The sequence below is a fragment of the Pongo pygmaeus genome, chromosome 5 (genome assembly GCF_028885625.2).
Source record: "Pongo pygmaeus isolate AG05252 chromosome 5, NHGRI_mPonPyg2-v2.0_pri, whole genome shotgun sequence".
Lineage (NCBI taxonomy): Eukaryota > Metazoa > Chordata > Mammalia > Primates > Hominidae > Pongo > Pongo pygmaeus.
The window spans coordinates 134,615,550-134,629,816 of NC_072378.2; the positions used below are offsets into that span (position 1 = coordinate 134,615,550).

Consider the following 14,267-nt stretch of genomic DNA (forward strand, 5'->3'; position numbering starts at 1 on the left):
TGGCCTCCCAAAGTTCTGAGATTACAGGCGTGAGCCACCACGCCCAGCCAATATTTGGTTTTCCATTCCTGAGTTATTTCACTTAGAATAATGGCCTCCAGCTACACCCAAGTTGTGGCAAAAGACATTATTTTGTTCTTTGTTATGGCTGAGTAGTATTCCTTGGTGTGTATATATCACATTTTCTTTATCCACTCATTGGTTGATGGGCAGTTAGGATGGTTCTGTATCTTTACAATTGCAAATTGTGCTGCTATAAATATGCATGTTCATGTGTCTTTTTCGTGTAATGACTTCTTTTCTTTTGGGTAGAGACCCAGTAGTGGGATTGCTGAATCAAATGGTAGTTCTACTTATAGTTCTTTAAGGAATTTCTCTACTGTTTTCCATAGTGGTTGCACTAGTTTACATTCCCACCAGCAGTGTAAAAGTGCTCCCTTTTGGCTGGGCTCAGTGGCCCATGCCTGTAATCCCAGCACTTTGGGAGGCTGAGGTAGGCGGATTGCCTGAGGTCAGGAGTTCGAGACCAGCCTGGCTAACATGTTGAAACCCCATCTTTACTAAAAATACAAAAAATTAGCCAGGCATGGTGGTGCACGCCTGTAGTCCCAGCTACTCAGGAGGCTGAGGCAGGAGAATCACGTGAACCAGGGAGGCAGAGGTTGCAGCGAGCTGAGATCCCGCCACTGCACTCCAGCCTGGGTGACAGAGTGGGACTCTGCCTCAAAAAAAAAAAAAAAAAAAGGTGGTCCCTTTTCACCACATCTGCACCAACATCAATTGTTTTTTTTTTTTTACGTTTTCATAATGGCCATTCTTGCAGGAGTAAAGTGGTATCTAATTGTGGTTTTAATTTGCATTTCCCTGATAATTAGTGATGCTGAGCATTTTTTTCATACGTTTGCTGGCTGTTTGTATATCTCCTTTCGAGAATTGTCTACTCATGTCCTTTGTTGACTTTTTGATGGGTTTTTTTTTTCTTTCAGTTTCATTTCCTTGTAACACCTCTATTCTCTAAGGATAAAGATGTCTGTAAAATAAGAGACAATTAACTTGTACTAAAGTTCAGTATTTTTTTTAAGGGATAAAAAGATAAAATTTGCTGGGAAACAAATGTTAGGAACAACTGACTGGTATTGGCTGAGAGGAAGGAGTTGCTAAGAGTTTGCCTTCCAAGGTGGACTGTCCCACTTCACCAGTAATTTTCTTGTGAAAAGTGTTGACTAAAACCAAACCAAACAAAAATAAGTTTTTGAAGAATTAAAGTTAGTTTTCTTTAGAAGTCTTATTGCAGGCTATAGACTGATGACTACAGTCTGGAAGTAGTTTGTAGAGAGGTTTCATTAGTAACCTGTTTTGGCTAATAGGTGGTGGAGGTTTAGTATGTATAAAATTGTATTAGATTTGTTTAGAAGTTATATTAAAGTAGAATTATATTAAGGTTTGAATGTAAGAGTATATTTGGGCTGCGCCTCGTGGCTCATGCCAGTAATCCCAGCGCTTTGGGAGACCCGTCTCTACAAAAAATAAAATAATTAGCTGGGCATGGTGGTGCACACCTGTAGTCCCAGCTGCTTGGGAGGCTGAGGTAGGAGGACCTCCTGAGCCTGGGAGATTAAGGCTGCAGTAAACTGTGATTGCCGCTGCACTCCAGCTTGGCTGACAAAGCACAGAGCAAGACCTCGTCTGAAAACAAAACACAATTTTTTTTTTTTTTTTCTTTTTTGAGACGGAGTCTTGCTGAGTGCAGTGGCGTGATCTCGGCTCACTGCAAGCTCCGCCTCCCGGGTTCACGGCATTCTCCTGCCTCAGCCTCCGGATTAGGTGGGACTACAGGCCGGGACACGACGCCCGGCTAATTTTTTTGATTTTTTAGTAGAGACAGGGTTTCACCGTGTTAGCCATGATGGTCTCAATCTCCTGACCTTGTGATCCGCCCGCCTCAGCTTCCCAAAGTGCTGGGATTACAGGCGTGAGCCACTGCGCCTGGCCTAAAAACACAAGTTTTAAAAAAAGAGTATATTTAGTTATCTGGTTATAGGTTATAGAAGTATAATTATTAATTTTATTAGACATTATATTATGTGTAGGAAAAGACAAGGACTAGGGCTTTTTATTTTTTAAGGAATATAGTGATTTAGGTAAAGAGATGTTGGGAGCATTTGGGAGTTGTATGTCTTATTTTGTTTTGTCTTTACAGTATTTTCTTGGAGAAGTATTTTTTTGTTTTGTTTTTCGAGACGGAGTCTCACAGTGGTACCATCTTGGCTCACTGCTACCCTCACCTTCTGGGTTCAAGCAATTTTCTAGCCTCAGCCTCCCGAGTAGCTGGGACTACAGGCACATGCCACCACGCCCAGCTAATTTTTGTGTTTTTAGTAGAGACGGGGTTTCACCATGTTGGCCAGACTGGTCTCAAATTTCTGACCTCAAGTGATTCGCCTGCCTCGGGCTCCCAGATAGCTGGGATTACAGGCATGAGCCACCACTCCCGGCCTCGGAGAATTATATGTTATAGAGTCAGGGATTTTGTAAAATTATGTTGGCAAGTAGAAATGAATAAATATAGTTTTTTTATGTTTGTTATTTTGTCCTATAAAGTTTTTTGTTATAAATTAATTGTCTGGTTGTATTTATAAGATTAATGATTGTTTATATAGTTAGGAAGGCTTTTTTTTTTTTTTTAAGGAAGATTGGTAATTTTGAGTTGTAGGAGTAAGGAATGAGTATTGGGCCTAGTGTGTATATTTGTCTGTTTATTGGAAAGTATGTTTTGGATTGTATTTATTTTTTATTTACTGTGATTTGGTTTTTTATATTTAATATAATATTTTAATAAGACTACTATAAGGATAGTATAGGTTGTGTATAATAGTATATATTTAATAGTATTAAAGTGAGTTGTAGATTGGAAAATGTGATAATGACTTAATAAAGTTAGAATATCAATTTGTACATTTTAAGATGAATTGTATATTTTTGTATTTACATGTATTAGAGTTTTTTTATGGAAAGTAATTTTGTACTATGCAAGAGACATAGGGGACCCTGTGCTCTATTTTGTTTTGTTGTTAAAGTATCTTTCGGAGAGCTGTATGTTGTCACAGAGTCAGGAGCTTTGTGAAGTTACTTTGTTGGCAAGCAGAAATGAGTAAACACAGCTTTTCATGTTTGTTATTTTGTCTTACACAAAGATGCCATCTCCTTACCTAACCTAAAGATGTGACTCTAATAGATAAAATGATAAGGAACATAAACTAAGACAAGAGATCTCTTGGGATGTCTTCAGATCATGAGGGCTAAACATGACTCAGACCGGAAGGTTAGTGTTTACCAAGACTCTTCTTACAGCTGGGGAAAATGAAGGCAAATTAAGTTTAGCCTAAGCTAAAACAGGAGCACCTTGGTTATGGTAAAAAGAGCTATTGCCCTATGGGAAGGGCTACTACAAGAATTCTTTCCATACTTAATCTTCAGTAGCAATCTGACAAGTTTTTAAGTGGAGTCTGACTGTAAAACATTCAGAGAGAACCCTTGGTCAGTAGCAGGATAGAGGTTGCGATAAACACAGAGAACTAGCAGGCATTTCAAGGAACAGTGAGGAGACAGGTCTGGTTGAAGCAGGAGCTCTTTTGTGAGATCAGTAGAAAATATGCCTGGAGAAAAAGCCTGTTTAAAACTAAACATCTTTTCCAAGGGTAAAACATAAAATCATTGAAATTAGGCTTTCTAATGGGCAAAGAGATGTCTTCAACCATTTTATGATAAGAAATACGTTTGTTCATCCTCAGAGGTCTCTGAACAAAAAGGGGAACACATGTGAAGGTAGTCATGAGGGAGCCTCTGTGAATCATAAGGAGAACTGATTGCAAAACCAGAAGCCAGCAGAAACAAAACAATTCATAAAATTACAGAGGCGGTATTGGGAAGTTCTAAATACTTTTTTTTCCCATCACAGAAATGCTTGGTGTCCTAATAATATTTTCTTTGTGATACGTTTTCTATACTCTTAGTAATTTTCCCTGGTCTTGATCTCATCATTAAAGAGGATGAAACCAACACCAGGAAATGTCCATAAGCAGGAAACCACATTTTATTCCATCACTCATAAAGCATCATTCATAATAATCAGTGTCAGTTTAGCTATAGCAACAGATGCTAACACACATATAGTAAGAGCCTACAAAGGCTCTTTTAAATGTCAGTTTAATTTAAACCTTAACCTCAGATTTTTTCCACAGATACAGTGAGAAACCACAAAGATCCTCTTGTCCTAATGCTCCCTCCATACTCTGCAATAAAAGTTCTTGTTTTGGAAATAGAGAAACCTGTCTGAATCAGCAGTCTTGGCTTGCTGTGTTCTCCATGACCACACCACATGTTCCATACCTTTAGCTTTCATAGGGGCTGGAAAAAACTCTGTCTCCCTTGTCTACCCGTTTTCAATGTGGAGTTCGGCTGCACATTTCAGGTGGAAAGGAGGCAGTGTACTAAAATTGCAAAGTATTTCTTTTAATTGGCAATGAATTTAAACAATATTCATTGATTCTTCCACTATGAACAAGCTAGTGTTCCCTGGGGGATAAACAGATGAATAGTTGGATAAACCTTTACTACTCAGGAAGTGTATAGTCTAGAGGAGTGCAGTCCAACAGGAATAGAATGTAAACCACAGACACAATTGTAAATGTTCTAATGGCCACATTAAGTAAAAAGAAACATGAAATTAATTTCAATCACATACTTTATTTAACCCAATATACCCCCCAACATTATCATTCTAAAGTGTACTTAATATAAAATTATTAACAAAATATTTTATATTCTCTGTTTTTTTCCATACTGAGTGTTTAAAATCTGGTATGTATTTTACATCTAAAGTACATCTCGATTCAGACTAGCCACAATTCAGGTGCTCAATAGTCACATGTAGCTGGTGGCTACCACATCAGACCCTATAGGTCTCATATGTAGCAGAGAAAAAGACATACAGAGGCTGAGGCGAGTGGATCAGTTGAGCACAGGAGTTCAAGACCAGCCTGGGCAACATAGTGAGACCTCTGTCTCTACAAAAAATAAAAAAGTAGCTATGGCTGGGTGCAGTGGTTCATGCTTGTAATCCCAGCACTTTGGGAAGCTGAGGCGGGTGGATCACATGAGGTCAAGAGTTCAAGACCAGCCTTACCAACATGGTGAAACCCCATCTCTACTAAAAAAATACAAAAATTAGCTGGGCGTGGTGGCAGTCACTTGTAATCCCAGCTACTCAGGAGGCTGAGGCAGGAGGATTGTTTGAACCCATAAGGGTTGCACTCCAGCCTGGGCAACAAGAGCAAAGCTCCATCTCAAAAAAAAAAAAAAAAAAAAAAAAATTAGCTATGCATGTTGGCATACACCTGTAGTCCTAGCTACTCAGAGGCTGAGGTGGGAGGATTGTTTGAGCGCAGGATTTCGAGGCTGCACTGAGCTATATGATCTTGCCACTACACTCCAAGCTGAGTGATAGAGCAAGACCCTGCCTCTAAAAAAAAAAGAAAAGAAAAGAAAAGAAAAGAATAAGACATGTTGGAGCCCACTCCCACTCCGTGGAGTGTACTTTTATTTCAATAAATCTGTGATTTTCTGTCAAAAAAAGAAGACAAATGACAGCAATACAAGCTCCATTTGGTTTGGGATGAGTTGGACATTTCCCCGTGGAAGAGATGGCACTTGAAATTAATGTTCCAAATAATGGTTGTGAGTTGAGCAAGCAGAGACAGAAAAAATGAAGAGCGTAGTTCACACTGAAGGACCTGTAGAAGCAATAACTTAGGGGAGGAAAATGGCAGGGCGCTGCAGCTCTGTTCAATACATGGAGCTTCTCATTGTGCCTCAGATAATGACAGAACTTCTTAAGGAGGCCTGCGAAGTCCTAGCTAGTTTATTTTCTACTTTGCTGTTCAAACATATTCCCTATTTTCAGGCTCTCTGCTTGAGCCACAGAGGTCTCTGGGCCACCTCCTATAAACTACTCATGTCTTCCCACCCAGGGCTTTACATGTGCAGGGCCCTGCCTGGAACTTATCTGGTTTGGCCCATCATTGTTTCTAGCACCTAGCAGAAGGCTCAGCACATATTCAGTCCTCAAAAAATATATTGAAGTGAATGGATGAGTGATTTGAGAGGCAGGTAGGGAAGAAGATGAGAAGGCAGGAAAGGTTGCTTGAGGGCTTGTTGCTGAGGGCCTTGGGTGCCACATTAAGGGTTTGCAATGAATTCAGTGAGCAAACCAGGTCCGTGCCTCTAATCTACATCTTAATAGGACTTGCATATTAGTTACTGAGCTGCAGCTCAGCCATGTGTGGGATGATATGGAGTGAAAGGTAGGCAGTGAAGCGCCCTGTTAGGAGCCCTCTGAAGGAGTCTAGAGGAGAATCAATCAGGCCCCCTTACTGTAGGAGAGTGGTGGATGTAGGCATTAGTTACACGCTTAAAATAAAAATTACAGGAGGCTGTTGAACTAAGCTCCTGCACTAGGCCCCAACAGACCGGACTAAAAATCAAAATGGAGTCACCCATGCTACAGTTCCACGTCAGCAAACCCAAACTAAATTGTTATCTGACCTTATGAGAAATCTGAAGAGAGATAACAGCCAATTTCCCACGTAGCCCAGTTTCAGTCTTCAGTTGGCATGATGATAAAGCCTTCTTTGCTTTGATCCTTATGCAAGAAAGGTGGCCTAAAGACACCCGATGTTAATCAGTTGTTTTTCTATTGTTCTATCTCCCTGTTCTGCCTCACAAGGAAAGTAGCCTTAAAATGACGAATAACTCTTTGTTCTTTGTTTCTTTCTTCAGGCTTCCTCTGTCTATATAAAGCTAATCCCCTTTGCTTAGCTCATTGGAACACTTATTCTATTTTATGGGATGAACTGTTGCCTGATTCTAAAATTGCAATAAAGCCAATTGAAATCTTTAAACTACATTTGTGGCCAGGCGCGATGGGTCACGCCTGTAATCCAACAACTTTGGGAGGCCAAGACAGGCAGATCACTTGAGGTCAGGAGTTCGAGACCAGCCTAACCAACATGATGAAACTCCATCTCTACTAAAAATACACACACAAAAAAATAGCCAGGCATGGTGGCACGTGCCTTTAATCCCAGCTATTCAGGAGGCTGAGGGACAAGAATCACTTGAACCCAGGAGGCGGAGGTTACAGTGAGCCGAGATCGCACCATTGGACTCCAACCTGGATGACAGAGCAAGACTCTCTCTCAAAAAAAAAAAAACTAGATTTTTTGAAATTTTGTTTTTTGACACATATTATGGCAAGAGAGCAAATCATTTTGCAGAAATTGTACACTCTTAGAGATGAAGCAAACTTTGCCATTTTATAGACAAGGAAAGTGAGACTCGTTTTACAGACGAGGAAAGTGACACCCAGAGAAGTTCCTTTAGTGAAACCTTAAAGACTTCATTACTCTGCACAAATGGAATTTGTTTTGAAATGAAGCCCAGGGGGCCGGGCGCAGTGGCTCATGCCTGTAATCCCAAAACTCTGGGAGGCCGAGGCGGGCGGATCACCTGAAGTCAGGAGTTCAAGAGCAGCCTGGCCAGCATGGTGAAACCCTGTCTCTGCTAAAAATACAAAAACTAGCTGGGGGGTGGTGGCTGGCACCTGTAATCCCAGCTACTTGGGAGGCTGACGCAGGAGAATAGCTTGAACCCGGGAGGCAGAGGCTGCAGTGAGCTGAGATTGCACCACTGCACTCCAGCCTGGGTGACAAAGTGAGACTGTCTCAAAAAAAAAAAGAAAATGAAGCCCAGGAATAGGTTATATGTTCTAGGAGAAGGAATTATTTTACAAACATTAGATTAAGTAGATACAGAAAAGTGAGAGAAAAAGATGAAAAGGATCCAAAATGCATTTGAATAGGAAAGAAATGGCTGTAAAAAGCTTTTGGCAGTAGACATGACTGCCCTTAAAACACTTAAGCTAGTCACTTACTCTATCAAGAATTCTGATTGAGCAGTCACTTAAATATTTCCGTCTTTTAAAGAAGGTTGGAAGTACTACTGATACATCTTCCCAATGATCAAAATGTCGGAGTTCTCATTTGACAGAATAAAAAAAGACAAAAGAGGGAAATTAAATGACAGCACCATGGGCACGGAGAGTGATTCCCTAAATCGTGTATCATCTTCATAACTGGATAACTCTCTTGTTAGAAAGACTGTGCTTTCAGATAAACTCCCTGTTTTCATCTGTGTGCCATAAAAGACAAGAAGAGGGAGAGAATATTTTTAAGTTCTGAAGAATTAAGCTCCTGCAATCTGCACTTTAGGATCTAGATAATTTAAAATGGCTCATAATTTGCCAGTTTCTAATAAGCTGTACGAATCTCACTATTATATTGAAAACAATGTGTATACTTCAGAAAACGACTTAAATAGTTACAACTTACCAAGATAACATTGCAAAGGAGTATTAGACTTAATATTTCAAGAGGCTTTGCTGGTCAATGCCCCCAAATGGTAAAAACTTTAGATTAGAGGCAAATGAGAGAGTTAGATCTGTGCTTATTTATTTGCCAAACTACTACTAAAAAGAAAAACAAGCAAAAACACCTAGGCTGTATGATTGACATTCATACAGCCTTGATTAGATAGAAGTTTCACTTTACAAACAGGTTTTGACATTGTGTAGATCAAACTTTGATATCAAACCTTTAAACCTCAAGATTTGATAATATTTACTTTAATAAGAACTTCTACCTTCTACCTAAATGTCAAAAAGAACAGAAATCAGACCACTTACTAAAAGCGAGCAGACTTGGAATCCACATTGGTTATCTTTCATGAGTTAGGAAAAAGTTAATAGTATAAAGCCAAACTCAAGGAAGCCTGAATATTAAGATGATTTATGGAGACACTGAAGACATAAATCAGATATAATTATCTGATTTTCAAAAACTAGTCATTTCACCTCCTCAAATGGCCTCATAATTCCTCGATGACGCATGGCAGAAAAGTTCTCATCTCAAACTAAAATGCAGACAAATGGAAAGATAAACGTCCCCATCCCAGTAACAATTTGACATCCCATTATTCCTCTTGAGGATTTCACCTGTGTACATCCTGAAGGTGCTAGGTGAATGAAAGGCATTCGGTTTTCAGGATTTTAGCAACACACATGAGAAAAGCTTCACTTTTGCACCCACTGACAATCAGATGAAAGATTCAGGTCACGTTGCAAGTTTTTCTGAACATGTGGCTGTGCAGATAGCTCAGGTCCTGGGCAAAAACAACAGCAAAGAACCCTCCGGCAGTGAAGCCTATCTTGGCCTCCGACCCCTTGGTCCTTCCTACTCACCTTCCTGTCTTTATTTTTCTTCAGCACATTTCCCATCTAATACACTGTGCTGCATTTTTTTTCATTGTGATGAAATATACATCACATAAAATTTACCACTTTAGCCATTTTTAAGTGTGCAGTTTGGTCGCATTAGTACAATCACGTTGTTGGGCAACCATCACTGCTATCCAATCTCCAAAACTGTTTTCATCTTCCCAAACTGAAGCTCCATACCCATGAAATAGTAATTCCTCATCCCCCTTCTTCCCTAGTCCCTGGCAAGGACGATTCTACTTTCTGTCTATAAATGGGACTACTCTAAGTACCTCATGTAAATTGAATTATACAGCATTTGTCCTTTTGTGACCAAGTATTTTACTTATAAATTTGTGTTTATTTTATTTTATTTTTCAAATGGAGGCTCACTCTGTCACCCAGGCTGGAGTGCAATGGCATTATCTCGGCTCACTGCAACCTTCGCCTCCCGGGTTCAAGTGATTCTCCTGGCTCAGCCTCCTGAGTAGCTGGGATTACAGACGTGCACCACCACCCCCAGCTAATTTTTGTATTTTTAGTAGAGATGGGGTTTCACCATGTTGACCAGGCTGGTCTCCAACTCCTGATCCTCCCTGCTTGGCCTCCCAAAGTGCTGGGAATACAGGCGTGAGCTACCACACCCAGCCAGTGAATCTTTATTAATGTGTTAGATAACAAAGTCTAGAGGAAAGCTAATAATTACTGTAAATTTCTCAGTAATGATAAGCATAAACGATATGGTGCCTTGAACAACTGTCTTGTGACATGAAAATATCTATGATTTTTATTAGTGACAAAATTGCAGGTCCTGGTAAAACGACTGTGGTTTTTTGGCTACATTTATAATTGGAGAGACTAGATTTCAGCTAGAGATTACTGAAAATGAATATGTAATTTTTTTTTCATCCAAGTTCTGAATTTCCTCCATTGACATCCTCCTGCCCCCCAAGGGATGTGTGGATGCTGGGTTAAGAGCCCTTGGCTGGGTAGCTGGATAGTGCAGCTGGGGAAGAATAAGCTATTCTGCATGGTTGAGAATGGAGTCCAGTGGATGAGGAAGGAGAAGCAGGAGGAAGAAGAGATGAGGGGGCAGAGAGCTGAGCCAGTGCCCCATGTCAGCTATATAAATATAACGGTAAGGAATTAGGGCTCTGTTTTGAGAGTCACGATAAACCACTGACATATTTTAAGCACAGGGATATCAAGGTCCCACTTGTATTTTAGAAAGCCCTTCTAGGACCAAGTGCGGTGGCTCACGCCTGTAATCCCAGCACTTTGGGATGCCAAGGCAGGTGGATAACCTGAGGTCAGGAGTTCGAGACAAGCCTGGCCATCATGGCGAAACCTCGTCTCTGCTAAAAATACAAAAATTAGCTGGGCATGGTGGTGCGTGCCTGTAATCCCAGCTACTAGGGGGACTGAGGCAGGAGGATTGCTTGAACCTGGGACGCGGAGGTTGCAGTGAGCTGAGATCATGCCACTGCACTCTAGCCTAGACAACAGAGCGAGACTCCATCTCAGAAAAAAAAAAAAAGCCCTATAGATGGCAACCTGGAGGATTCTATGGGGAATAGTAGCAGGAGGCCAGGAGCAGGACAGTAGCAAGAGGCCATTAAAAAGATGGTGGCAGTTCTCCAGGTAAGGTTCAAGGTGGCCTGAGCTTGGGAAATGGCAATGCAGACAGTCAGTAACGACATGGGAGTGGGAACCCATGGCAATTTAGAAGGTAGAATTAAAAGTGGATTCTCTTCTACTCCTAGGATGAAGAATCTGAATGTAAGCATGAGAACAAAGAAGTTCACTTCAATTTTCTCAAGTTCCCGCTGTAACAGACGGTCAGCATAGAATGCTCAGTGAAAAACCACAGTAGTTGCCAGAGAAGTCATGTGATGTAATGGGAAGAGAATCTCAAATGTCATCAGTCGACGTGAGTCTTCTTATCTGTGTGACCATGGGGAAGTTACTTATGCTTCCTCACGACCAGTATCCTCATTGGTGAAGCAAGGCTAAGGACACCAGCATTTCTGAGTTGTGAGTCACAAGGGAGAGATGATCATTGGACATTTTGTAAATTTTTCATTTTGTTTATCATATTATTATTTTTATAGGCAAGATATTGCTCTGTTGGCCGGGCTGGAGTGCAGTGGGGCAATTTTAGCTCACTGCAGCATCCAGCTTCTGGGTTCAAGCGATCCTCTCACTTCAGCCTTCCAAGTAGTTAGGACTACAGGCATATGCCGCTGTGCTCAGCTAAATTTTTCATTTTTTTGTAGAGACAGGATCTCACTTTGGAAGGCAGCTATGCTCACCACTACACCACCAACACCAGGATCTCACTTTGTTGCCCAAGCTGGTCTTGAACTCCCAGACTCAAGCAATCCTCTTGCCTCAGCCTCCTAAAGTGCTGAGATTACAGGTGTGAACCACCATGCCTGGCACATTTTGTCAATTAAGTGTTTTGGAAATGCTACTTGTTCATTATAATCAATCAGTAAAGGATAATTATTGTAGAAATCAGTATTTACTAAGAGTTGAAGAAGCATTCAGCTCTTTTTCTTTTTCTTTTTTTTTTTTTTGGCAGAGCTAGCTGAGGTTTTATTTTGGACCAAAAAACAAAAAAAGCAGTTTAATTGTTTTGTAGCTGGAGGCATGGGCAAGGGGGTGTCCCCAAGGAGTAAACTCACCCGCAGGTGGGCTGAGGGCTAGGGCTGAGCCTCAGGTGGGTCTCCTGTTCCCTGTGCTACCCTGCATACGGGCCTCCCTCCTGGGCTCTGGGGCAGCCGCAAGAGGGGCAGGCTGGTAGGGGCTGCCGTAGCTGTTCACTCGGGCAGGACATCAGAGGACTTGGACAACAGCTTCCCATTGCGAGTCCCGATCTTCTTCACAACCACAGCCTTGGTGGAGCTGATGTGGCTGAAGGAGCTAGAGTCCAGGCCGTAGCTGAGGCTGGGACTTGTGAGGCCCCCATAGGCTGAGCTCAGACCACCTGCATAGCCACTGGTGGTCTTCGTATGGATACTCACGTTCTGCATCCCAGACTCCAGCCAGCTCTTCTAGCCCTCCAGCAGCTTCCTGTAGGTTGCGATCTCGATGTCCAGGGCCAGCTTGACGTTCATCATCTCCTGGTACGCACACAGCTGTCGCACCATGTCCTGCTAGGCCCACTGCAGGGCGGCCTCCAGCTCAGACAGCTTGGCGTTGGCATCCTTAACAGCCAGCTCCCCATGCTGCTCGGCATCGGCGATGGCAGTCTCCAGGGAAGCCCTCTGGCCTTTGAGACCCTCAATCTCAGCCTGGAGCCAGCTGATGTTCCGGTTCATCTTGGAGATCTCTGCCTTTTTTTTTTGAGACAGAGTCTCGCTCTGTCGCCCAGGCTGGAGTGCAGTGGCACGATCTCAGCTCACTGTAAGCTCCGCCTCCCGGGTTCAAGCGATTCTCCTGCCTCAGTCTCCTGAGTAGCTACAATTACAGGCGTGCGCCACCACCCCAGGCTAATTTTTGTATTTTTAGTAGAGACAGGGTTTCACTATGTTGGTCAGGCTAGTCTTGAACTCCTGACCTCATGAGCAGCCCACCTCGGCCTCCCAAAGTGCTGAGATTACAGGCGTGAGCCACCACGCCTGGCCTAGATCTCAGTCTTTGTATGCTGCAGGTCATCCCCATGCTTCCCAGCCAGTATCTGCAGCTCCTCATACTTGATCTGGTACATGCTCTCAGCCTCAGTCTGGCTGCGGTTGGCGATCTCCTCGTACTGTGCCTTGACCTCAGCGATGATGCCGTCCATGTCCGGGGAGCGGCTGTTGTCCATGGACAGCATCACAGATGTATCCGAGATCTGGGACTGCAGCTCCCGATCTCCTCTTCATACAGCTGCCTCAGGAAGTTGATTTTGTCAGTCAGCCCTTCCAGGTGAGACTCCAGCTCTACCTTGTTCATGTAAGCTTCATCCACATCCTTCTTGATGAGGACAGATTCATTCTCCATCTCTGTAAGCTTATTGATCTCATCCTTACCAGCCCCTGCATGTTGCCAAGCTCTGCCTCCAGCTTCAGCTTCTCCTGGCCCCGAGTCTCCAGCTGCCGCCTAAGGTTGTTGAAGTAGCTCTCGAACATGTCCATGTTGCTCCAAGCTGTCTTCTGCTGCTGCAGGAGGCTCCATGTGGTCTCCAGCATCTTGTTCTTCTGCTCCAGGAACCATACCTTGTCTATGAAGGAGGCAAACATGTTGTTGAGGGTCTTGATCTGCCCCTTCTCTTGGGTGCGCAGGCCTGGATGTTGGGATCCACCTCCAGATTAAGCGGGCTCAGCAGGCTCTGGTTGACTGTGACGGCGGTGATGCCTCCCATGCCGCTGGCCCCACCATAGCCTCCACCCAGGCTACCCCGGAAGCTGCTGCTGCCCACTCAGGAGGAGCTTGAGGAGCTGATGCAGGCACTGGGCCCACTCGTGTAGGAGCGGCTGCTGAAGTCCCGGGGGCCAGAGATGGACACCTTGTAGGACTTCTGGGTCACCCTGATGGACATGGTGGAGGCAGGAGTGGAGGCAGGCAGGCTGAACCAGGCGGAGATTCCAGAAGGAGTGGAGAAGCTGCTTCTTGGTAGCATTCAGCTCTTAATTTTTTTTTTTTTTTTTTTTTTTTTGAGACGGAGTCTCTCTCTGTCGCCCAGGCTGGAGTGCAGTGGCGCTATCTCAGCTCACTGCAACCTCTACCTCCTGGGTTCAAGTGATCCTCCTGCCTCAGCCTCCTGAGTAGCTGGGATTACAGGCATGCACCACCATGCCCAGCTAATTTTTGTATTTTTAGTAGAGACAGGGTTTCACCATGCTGGCCAGAAGGGTCTCAATCTCCTGACCGCATGATCCACCTGCCTCAGTCTGTCAAAGTGCTGGGATTA

General features: G+C 43.1%; 1 pseudogene; it reads right to left on the reverse strand.

Annotated features, from left to right (window-relative positions):
• Nucleotides 1-12,192: 12,192 nt before the first annotated feature.
• Nucleotides 12,193-13,953, reverse strand: LOC129037980 (keratin, type II cytoskeletal 8-like; annotated as a pseudogene).
• Between the last annotated feature and the right edge of the window lie 314 nt (nt 13,954-14,267).